We start from the raw sequence: 10306 nt of genomic DNA, 5'->3' as shown, positions 1-10306 counted from the left end.
TGTTTGACCTCAGCTGGAAGTGTGTGCATTAGGCGACTCGAATTTTCATCATTCTGTGTGTGACTGTGCCAGTCACTTGGCCACTGGCTGTGAAAGTGCCTCGAGAATTGATTTGAGGGTTAGAGATAAATTTTAGTAAGCTGGCAAATTTGTAGATCTGGACTCCATGAATGTAAAGGATCCACTGTATATCTTTTTTTATTCTTTAAGTGAGAGAAGAGGAGATAGAGAGACAGACTCCTGCATGAACCCTGACCAGGATCCACCTGGCAAGCACAATCCGGGGTTGATGCTCAAACAACCGAGCTATCCTCAGTGCCTGAGGCTGATACTCAGACCAAGTGAGCTATCCTGAGTGCCTGGGGCCAACACTCCAACCAGTTGAGCCACTGGCTGCGGGTGGGGAAGAGGGAGAGAAGGGGATAAAGGAGTGGGAGAGAAGCAGATTCTTCTCCTGTGTGCCCTGACCAAGGGATCGAACCTGGGACATCCATATGCTGCACTGATGCTCTATCCACTGAGTCAACTGACCAAGGCCTCCACTATGTATCTTACTTAGGTAGCATATTTATTATCTGCCTCTTCACCAGAACGTAAGTTCCAAGAGAGCAGGTGCTTTTGTCTGTTTCGTTCACGGCTGTGTCTCCAGCACCTAGAACATAGTAGACTCTTTACAAGTACTGGTTGGGTATATAAGCCTGAAGCTCTGTTTATTTTGACCAGACACAACATCAAGTATGTTTATATTATTTGTACACAGAGAATGGCATGTTAATATTGGAAAGGATTTTAGAGAATTGTCAACCAGTGCCCTTGCATCATAAATGAGAAATGAATGCTTGGGGGGGGGGAGGCAGTCAGCTCAAGGTCACAAAGCAAACTGAATGAGAAACAGGCATGTACAAGAATGGGAAAAAATAGGTTTATAGCTATGAGTACATAAAACAGTTTATTCTTGTATTATTCATTTATTATTAATTATTGTAGTATTTATTATTATTATTACTAACCTATATTTTCCCACCCCAGTATTTCTTAAACCATGATTCAGGATCCTTCCATTTCACTATATGCCAGTACCTTGCCAGTGAGACTTTTACTGTTCTTGTGAAGTCACAGAGCATCGAGCCCAGTGCTTAGAACAGGACAGGTATTCAATAAGTACTGACAAGGTGGATTACAAAAAAAAGGTGGAGGGTATTCCCAGAAGATCAAAATGCAGCCAGCACCTTCAGCTAAAGTCAATCACACCAGGTGGAATGACTAACTTGATTTTCAGCAGAACCTCTCACTAGAAAAAGTTAATGGGGAGAGAGGCTCTGAGTATCAATCAAGACTCTGTGCTGCAAGTGATGGAAAACTAAACACAAATTGGCTTTAGAATGAACAAGGCAAAGAATGTATTGAGTTGCGCATCACAGAAGTCCAGAGATAGGGTGGATTTCCAATGTGGGTTGCTCTCGAGATTAAAAATGTCATTGGGCCCTGGCCGGTTAGCTCAGTGGTAGAGCATCAGCCTGGCGTGTGGGAGTCCCGGGTTCGATTCCTGGCCAGGGCACACAGGAGAAGCGCCCATCTGCTTCTCCACCCCTCCCCCTCTCCTCCCTCTCTGTCTCTCTCTTCCCCTCCCACAGCCAAGGCTCCATTGGAGCAGCGTTTGCCCGGGCGCTGAGGATGGCTCTGTGGCCTCTGCCTCAGGCGCTAGAATGGCTCTGATTGCGGCAGAGCGACGCCCCAAGATGGGCAGAGCATCGCCCCTTGGTGGGCGTGCCAGGTGAATCTCGGTTGGGCGCATGCGGGAGTCTGTCTGACTGCCTCCCCGTTTCCAACTTCGGAAAAATACAAAAAGAAAAAAAAAATGTCATTGGGTTTGCAGTTCTGTAGCTCGGGGTCTCTGCCATTCCCTTGGCGGTCTCCTCAGAACGGCTTCCCTCACAGTAGCAGAGTGTCTATAGGAGTCTGAGACATAGCACACGCCCTACACAGCTCCCAGAAGGAAAGAGCTTCTGTGGTCCAGAGTTTCCAACCAAAGACGTGAGAGTCACTCTAATTGGATCAGCTTAGAACCACAGCCACCCCAGAACCAATCTCTATAGCCAGGGCATGAACACCGCTGATTGACAGAGTTGAGTCACATGTTCTAACAATAGAGCCAGAAGTTGGTGTCAGCTTTGCCAGTAACTGAAGAATATACCAAAATTCAAGGTTGGTAGAAATAGAAGGGAAAAAAAATGAATACAAGAAAAGTAATAGTTTTTCACTACATTATGACACACACATGAGGCCAAACACCCTCAAAGCACTCCCAGCAGAACAGAGATTTCATAAGTTTTTAGTTAAAACAAAATTTTTATTGATTCACAAATATTATTATTCCAGGTCCCATGCTGGGCTCTGGGGATACAAAGATGAAAAATTCCCAATCTCCACCCCCAAAGAAGCTCACAGTCTAGAGATGAAACGAAGAAATGTACCAACATTATAATACAGTCTGATAAGTTCAATGACAGAAGCAAACTCAGGACATTGTGGGATGAGAAGGCGGGATCTCATGCAAGCTAACCTGAGATCAAAGGAGAAGCTGATGACTGAGCCAGATGTCTAAAGAAGGCTCAGAGTTACCCACGTGGGTGTCACAGTAAGAATCAGGATGGAAAAACTATTCCCGTGAAAGGAGACGGTGTGTGCGAAGACCCAGGGTTGAGAGAACATCGACTGTGCAAAAAATTCTTGGTAAGTCACAACAGCTGTATCACAAACTACCCACAAAAAAGGGAGAGGAGTGACAGGGCCCTCTCAAGCCCTGGACAGAAAATCATTTCCATGTTACTTATTTCTCTAAACATCTTTTTGAATAGCATATATACTCTGGGGACAGAAATTTGCAATGTCAAGTGAACTCTCTTTCTCAGCTATTAGTCCCAGAATATTAGAAAAGCCAGGCTCACCTGAATGAACGTCTTTAAGGGAATCAGCAGCCTCCTCCCAGCAGTCACTGCATTACTTACATAATTCACAGGAACTTGGACAGTAGGATTTGGCCTCACATCCCTTTACAATGTATCAGAGAGAATCCCATGACTTCATTCGTATACTGATGTCTATCAGTGGCTCCACTGCTAAGCATTCTAAGCAAGAAAGCAAACAGTGGACAGGAAATTCTCCTCGTTCTATTGACAGCTATCAGGAGGCAGAAGGTTTGCAGCAAAATTGCATCAGATACTTTTGCTGAGATTTTGCACTAAAGTATGCTGATCCTTCAGGATTCTGTTCAAATCTAGACCCTAGCTATCCAGCAATGTTGAGATGTGGGGAGCTGTGATTAGGAAGAGGTCTCTAGAGGAAGTCTGATTGTACTACAAAGGTCAGGGAAGTGACCTGAGTGGCTCTAAAATGTCAGGCATGGGCTGAGGGAATCACCTAGCATAAGCTCTGGAATACAGTAGATGCTCAAAAAATGTTAAATAATGTATAGAACTGTGAGAGCAGAAAAGAAGTGCAGGTATGTTTCTATATTGGTTGTGATTCAATTTCTTAGCTTAAAAAAAGAAAACAAGAGCCTGAGCAGGCAGCAGCACAGTGGGTAGACATTGGACTGGGACGCAGAGGACCCAGGTTTGAAACCCTGAGGTTGCCAGCTTGAGCACGGGCTCATCAGCTTGAGTGTGGGGTTGTCAGCTGGAGTGTGGGATCATAAACATGACCCCATGGTCACTGGCTTGAACCCAAGGTCACTGGCTTGAGCAAGGGATCACTGGCTCAGCTGGAGCCTGCCTGTTAAGGTACCTATGAGAAAGCAATCAATGAACAACTAAGGTGCTGCAACTACAAGTTGATGTGTCTCATATCATTCCCTTCCAGCCTCTTTCTCTACCCCTCCCTCCCTCTCTTTCTCTCTCTCTCTCTCTCTCTCTCTCTCTCTCTCTCTCATGTGTGCACGTGCAAAAAAAGAAAAGAAGAAAGCAAAAGATAGAGGTACAGTAAGTCCTCACTTAATGGCATCCATAGGTTCTGTGACTTTAAGCAAAAAGACTTAAAATGCAACCAATTTTACCCAAAGCCCATTGATACAAGCCAGAGTTAAGTTCCTACAGCATCTTATCAACATTATAATAAAATGACATTGAATGGGAAAAATGAACAGTTTTGGAGGGTCTGCTGTAGTGGCTCATATGTCTGGCAAGTGAAGATGGGAATAGTTGTAGGCAGGAGAAGATCAAGGGACATCATTGAGGCTGGAGGAGCTGTCTCTCTCCACCTCTTGGCTTACTTCTCCGTAGGCAATGGCCTCCTCCTCTCACCTTTCACAGACAGCCTTTTTCTATGCAGAGGGGAAGACGATTGTCCCCGGTCGCTGACTACCATTCTTTCATCTCAGTGACATTGAAAGGCAAGGTCCTTTTCCTGCAGCCAGTACCTGGAATTGCAGGCGAAGTTCTCCGACTAAGCCGGATGGGGTAGGAACACCACCCCCAGGCACAGGCATTGTGAACGGGGGAAGAGGAGCTCCGTGACTGCAGTTTGGGGTGCACCTCTCTGCTCATGCTAGGATTGCTCAGTTTAGCCAACAAAAAATGAATGTGTAAGTATGGAGTGAAGGATTATCCACCGTGTATCTGAAATTCAAATTCAGCGACTGTCATATTTTACCTGACAACCCGACAGGGGAGGCAGGATGAGGATTCTGCTTTTGGAAACTCCCCAGAGTCACCTGCAGGAGAGGAGGAAGGAAAGATAAATCCAGGCTTTTAGTTGGACAAAGTATAAAATTACCTCTGTGGCTCAGTTTCTCATTAACATACTCGCAGAGATACACAAGAATTCAAAACTTGATGGAGAAGCCAAAGAGAAAAGACTAGAAACCAGTGTTTCCTAACACATGCTTCACAGAATACTAGTTCGGTGGGATGTGAATAGTTCTTAAATATAAGTGGAGTTCTGTGGCCAAATAGTTTTAGGAAAGACTCAGTAAACCCAGTTACTGGGGGTTTCTCTGCTGTAGGAATCTCCTGGCAGTAATATGTCTATTTCCATTGTGAATTTCCCCGGAAGATGTGGTTTTCCTCAAACCCAGTAGGCCATGGAAACCATTTGTTGCAATACAGTTCCTGGGACTTGCATTTTATGGAAAGCACAAAGTTGAGGAGGCATTCTGCTTGTCAACGGGATGGAGACCTCACGCTTCAACCTCTGGATACAACAGGGTATCCCCACAGAACAAAATTAGAGGAAATATTGGTCTTACTTAACTATTTCCAACTTAAACTAGGATGCCAGGGCTGCAGATGCCCCAATGTAGTTGTGCCCGTCCCTCCAACCCGTGAAGACTGTGTTCTGAACCAGCCAGCTGAAGTTTTAACACTTCTCAACTTCTTTCCTGCCAACTCCTGCTTCACACGATGTTCTCGTAAGTTCTAACTCCCAGCATACAATGCAACAGGAAGTGTAGGGATAGAAGTGCAGAGTTCTAATTTCTGCAATGCTTAGATACCCAGATACTCTGTCCACTTTTATAATTATAAGTTCTCAGGGACTTAAAGAGAACTTAACAGGAGAAATAGGAGAATGGATCACATCCTAACCTTCAGGGACATGCCAGTCACTAGACTTGTCCTCTTTCATTCATTTTCTCAGTGGCTTCTCCACCACAACCCTGTATCTTGTATATCGAAGAAATTCTGTGGCCAAATAAGTTTAGGTTTCTCATGGCCACTCAACAGATGCAGATACTGAGCTCTGGGACAATAGCTTGATTGAGCTAATGTAACTCCTTGGAAAGGATTTGGGATTAAGAAGTTTTTATCCTTCCACACTGATGCTACTTTATAATTCTGTCAGCCACACTGTGCTTCATATCCTCAAGAAAGCCTGCTTCTTATTCTAATGCTTGTCAACCTCTGCCTCACCACCAAACTTCTTCTAATAAGCAGCATCCAGGAAGTACCTATTCCCTTAGTGTGGCCCCCACAAGTCATCTGTATTACGTTTGATCCCAACACTGCATTGAAAATTGAATATTAGCGGTCACCTGCCCTGATAATGAACCATTCATCTCTCAATTTGAAAAGGCATTTAAGACATCTGTTTTCATTAATAATTATAGATAATTGCATGGTAGAGGGTGTTTTTTTTCTTTTTTTAATTATTGCACAGGGAAGGTCTTTGAGAAATAGAACAATTAATTTCCTGAAATCTTATCAAGAGAGAAGTATGATGTTGGCCCTAACTATGGGAAATATTTGTAGGTAATTGAGCTTGGCTGCTTGTGAGGGGGAAAAGTAAATTATACTCTAGAGTCAGCTTCCTGACACATCCCAGCCATAAAGAACTATTTTTAAAAAAAATGCTTTTAATGTTTTGTTCAGGGTTTACTCATTAATTCACTCTAGGAAGATTTGTTGAATGACTCCTATGGGCCAGGAGCCTTGTTAAATGTTGGAGATGCAAAGACTCACTTTATTCATTCACTCATTCATTCAACAATTATAAAGCCTTTATTTGACAGTATGAATCCATCCTAGTAAAGAAATGTTCCTGCCCATGGAGCCCACAATCCACAATCTAAGACATTTTCTTAAAGAAATTATATTTGAGTTAGGAGTAATCTAAATTTTTATCAGGAGGTGAAGAATGGTTCAATGAATAATAATAATCCACAGTCATTAAGAAATATCCCACCAAAAAAGATAGGATATGGGAAGTAATAGATTAAAGAGGGAAAATGTGGTTATAAAACAACTCCAAACTTGCAAAATAAGAAAAACCAGAAGAACAGAAGCCAAACATTAGAACTACCATATTATCCAGCAATTCCACTCCTAGGTATTCATCCAAAAATATTGAAAGCAAGATCTCTAAGAGATGTTAGCCCTCCTGTGCTTGTCATTGCAGCACTGTTCACAGCAGCCAAAATGTGGAAACAACTTAAATGTGCATCAACAGATGAATGAGTAAAGAAAGGTGATATATATATACACACACACATAGAAATACTATTCAACTTTTAAACGGAAGGAAATTCTGCAACATGCAATCACATGGATAATCCTTGAGGACACTGAGCTAAGTGAAATAAGCCAGTCACAGAAAGATGTCTACTGCATGATTTCACTTATTTGAGTCATCCAAAATAGTCAAATTCTTAGAATCAAAGGGCAGAATGACTGTTGCCAGGAGCTAGGGAAAGATGGGGAGTTACTAACCAATGAACATAAAGCTTCAGCTGAGCAAGATGAAGAAGCCCTAGAGACCCGCTGTACACCACTTAACCGACAGTCAACCATAAGTACTGCACACTCCAAAATGTGTTAAGAGGGCAAGTCTTATGTTAACTGTTCTTACCATAATAAAATAATGTTTTTAAAGAAAGCCAAAATAGAAGCAATATATAGAATCAAGAAGTACTATTGGAACAGTAGTTATTTGCAGAATATTTATTGTGAGAGTGTATTTTACCCGGTACACTCCTCTGTATTTCCAAATTTCCAACAATGAACATATATTACTTTTGTAATCATGGAATTAGGAAGGAGAGGCAAAAGAGTTGGGGAAGTATAGATGTGAAGATTCTTCAGATCAGGGATCTACAGATACATCCCCAAGAGATAATACATTCCCAATGATAATAGCAGCAAAAGTGATTCTCAAGATCTCAGGGCTGGAGAGACACTCAGAGGTTGATTCCCTCTCTATCTTTGATTATTGGCTGCAGGTCACCACCCTGAAGCCTTTGAAACATAGAAATGCTCAGGCCCAAACCCAGAATGCACAGCTCTCCAGAGATTCAGCCCGGGGGAGGGCTGGGCATTGGGAGTTTTTAGACGCCTTCTATGATTATGTGCAGTAGGCAGGGATGAGAACCGCTACACCACTGGTTCTCAAACCTGGCTGCACACAGGAATTTCTTGGAAGGCTTTATAATAATACTGATTCCCGAGTGCCACGTGGAGATCCTGATCTAACTGGTCTGGGGTGTGGTCTGGATCTTCCACTTTAAATAAACTCTCCAAGCGATCCCAATAAGCAACCAAACTTGAGAGTCATCAGTCTACACCCATGTACATAAGGAGTGGCCCGTGGGCCAGCAGCATTGGTAGCACCTGTAAGCTCATAGAAAATGCAGCATCTCAGCCCCCAGCAAAGACCCCCTAAAACAGAAGCTGCATATTAACAAAATACTCAGGGGGTTGGTGTCTAAGTGAGAGAAGCACCGCCCTAACCATCCCAGACAGAAAACACGGAGTCTCCAGCACTCTTTCAACTCAACTTTCCGCAGACCCTCATTTCTACTCCACCCATTCCCATCCTTTTGAAAAAAGGGAGATATCTAGTATAGGACACTTCTGCATCTTTCCAGACTTTCAACCCCACAGGCACCCAGCTCCAGGGCCATCATCTGCTCCTCCAAGCTGAAAGAGCCCCAGTTTTTATTATCCCAAAGGACCACACTGAGTGAAAAACAGAACAACCCCTGCAGAGGACACTTCGCCACCAATCAGCTTCAACAGGTCTCCCTGGAGTTCCCAATACCCCCACAACAAAGTGAGCCCATTTCAATCAGCAGCTGCCATTTTATCTGCATTTGAGAGCTCATGAATATGCAGGTCAGGTAGATGGAGGTCTCCAGGAGCAGGAATAATTGGCCCCTTACACTTCATACTCCGGGCCAGGCCACTATCTTCCTCTGGTGTGGTTTCCCTCTCCCGCAATCTTGTGAGGGATTTAGGTCGAGCAAGGACCACGAGCATTACCCACTAGAGCAAGATGAAAGGGAAGAAGGAGTGCCTTTTAAAGAGTCCAGTGTGCAAAGCGATTACTTGATACTATTAAACTTCTTCTGTGTTTCGTGACCTCTCTGGAGAGGGGTCTGCCCATGTCTCACACCTCATTAGCCTTGAGTCAAAGCAGCGCTGTGCTCGCTTGGTGGGAGGTATGCAGTGAGTACCTACCAGTCTATCACCACCTCCATCTTTAGGAATGGGGAGAGGTGGGAGCTCTCTACAGACAAGGTTAGCTGGGGCTGTGTGTATACCCAAATCATCCAGAGCAGACCCCCTTTGGGTCACCAGCATTGATATTTTCTCTTCTTCCTCTAGGGAAGCACTCTCTCACCAGTTATTAATTTGCATGATTTCAAGGGGATTGACTGGACCAAGCATGGGTGTGTGACTCAGGTCCAGCCAATCAGAGCATCTCATTCTCCCAGCCACAGGGAGATGGTCAGAAATGCACACATGGCCCAACTGGAGTCGGTGAGAATTTACACTGTTGCAGAAGACGGTGAGTGTTTGTGCCTGGGGAGATCTAAAGCCGGGCCACCAGCAGTCATCTCACCACTCGAAGAGAGGCCCTGTCTGAGACTGAAACCGACATAGAGTTAAGTGGAGCCAAAATGTCCAAATAGATAGTTCTGTGTCCCTGGGTCTGATTGTAGCTGAAGCCTGCGCCTTGTGGAGACGTGAACCAATGGGTTTCCTATTTTGTTTAAACCAATGGAGCTAGGTTTCTGCCATTTGCAAGCAAATAGGTCCTAACTGATAATGGACTGTTTTGATCAAGTCATGCCATGACACCACCTAAGTGTGGTTCTACTTGTCACATCGCCTGTACTCTGTACTGAAGATAGGAGAGCATACCACTCACTCTTTTTTTTTTAACATTGTGCCAACCACTATGTGCCAGCCGCTGTTCCAGGTGCTCAGGACAGCTCAGCCAGCTAAATGGGCAAGGCCCTTCCCTTGCTGAACTTCCACGGGTTAGATTCAGAAGGCTTGGAGGGAGGTCCCATTATATAGAAGAAGAGGACAGCTCACTGAGGTGTTCAACAACCACCCAGGAAACATGTGGTAGACGAGGAATTCCAACCCAGATCAGTTGTACAGCTTAGCCTGTGTGAAGCTCTAAACCAGTTTTCAACTGGCAAAGTCAGTCCAGGTCATGCCAAAAGGTAGATTCTGTTTGGACCATGAAGGTTTTGTTGTTGTTGTTAAATTTAGTAGTATTAGCCATCATTAAAATTCAGATTTTATAAAACATTTGGAGTAGTCTTGAGAAGTTAAAATTTCTGACAGCAATATACTAGAATTTCCACAAGACAACAATTGGCAGGAGTGAGAAGAGATACCCCTTGAAACATGACTGCATCACCCAGCGAGCCTGTCTGCAACTGAACCACCCCTCACCTTTCCTTCTTTGTGGGCTTGAATTTGCGAGTCCTGCTGTGAACTCTGTGAGGGGACCCTTCTGTTTGACGTATCTTGCTTTATGCACCATAGCTACTACCTAGCACAGAATCAACATTGGACAG

The sequence above is a fragment of the Saccopteryx bilineata genome, chromosome 4, assembly GCF_036850765.1.
Source record: "Saccopteryx bilineata isolate mSacBil1 chromosome 4, mSacBil1_pri_phased_curated, whole genome shotgun sequence".
Classification (NCBI taxonomy): domain Eukaryota; kingdom Metazoa; phylum Chordata; class Mammalia; order Chiroptera; family Emballonuridae; genus Saccopteryx; species Saccopteryx bilineata.
Note: the sequence above shows the minus strand (reverse complement) of the source record.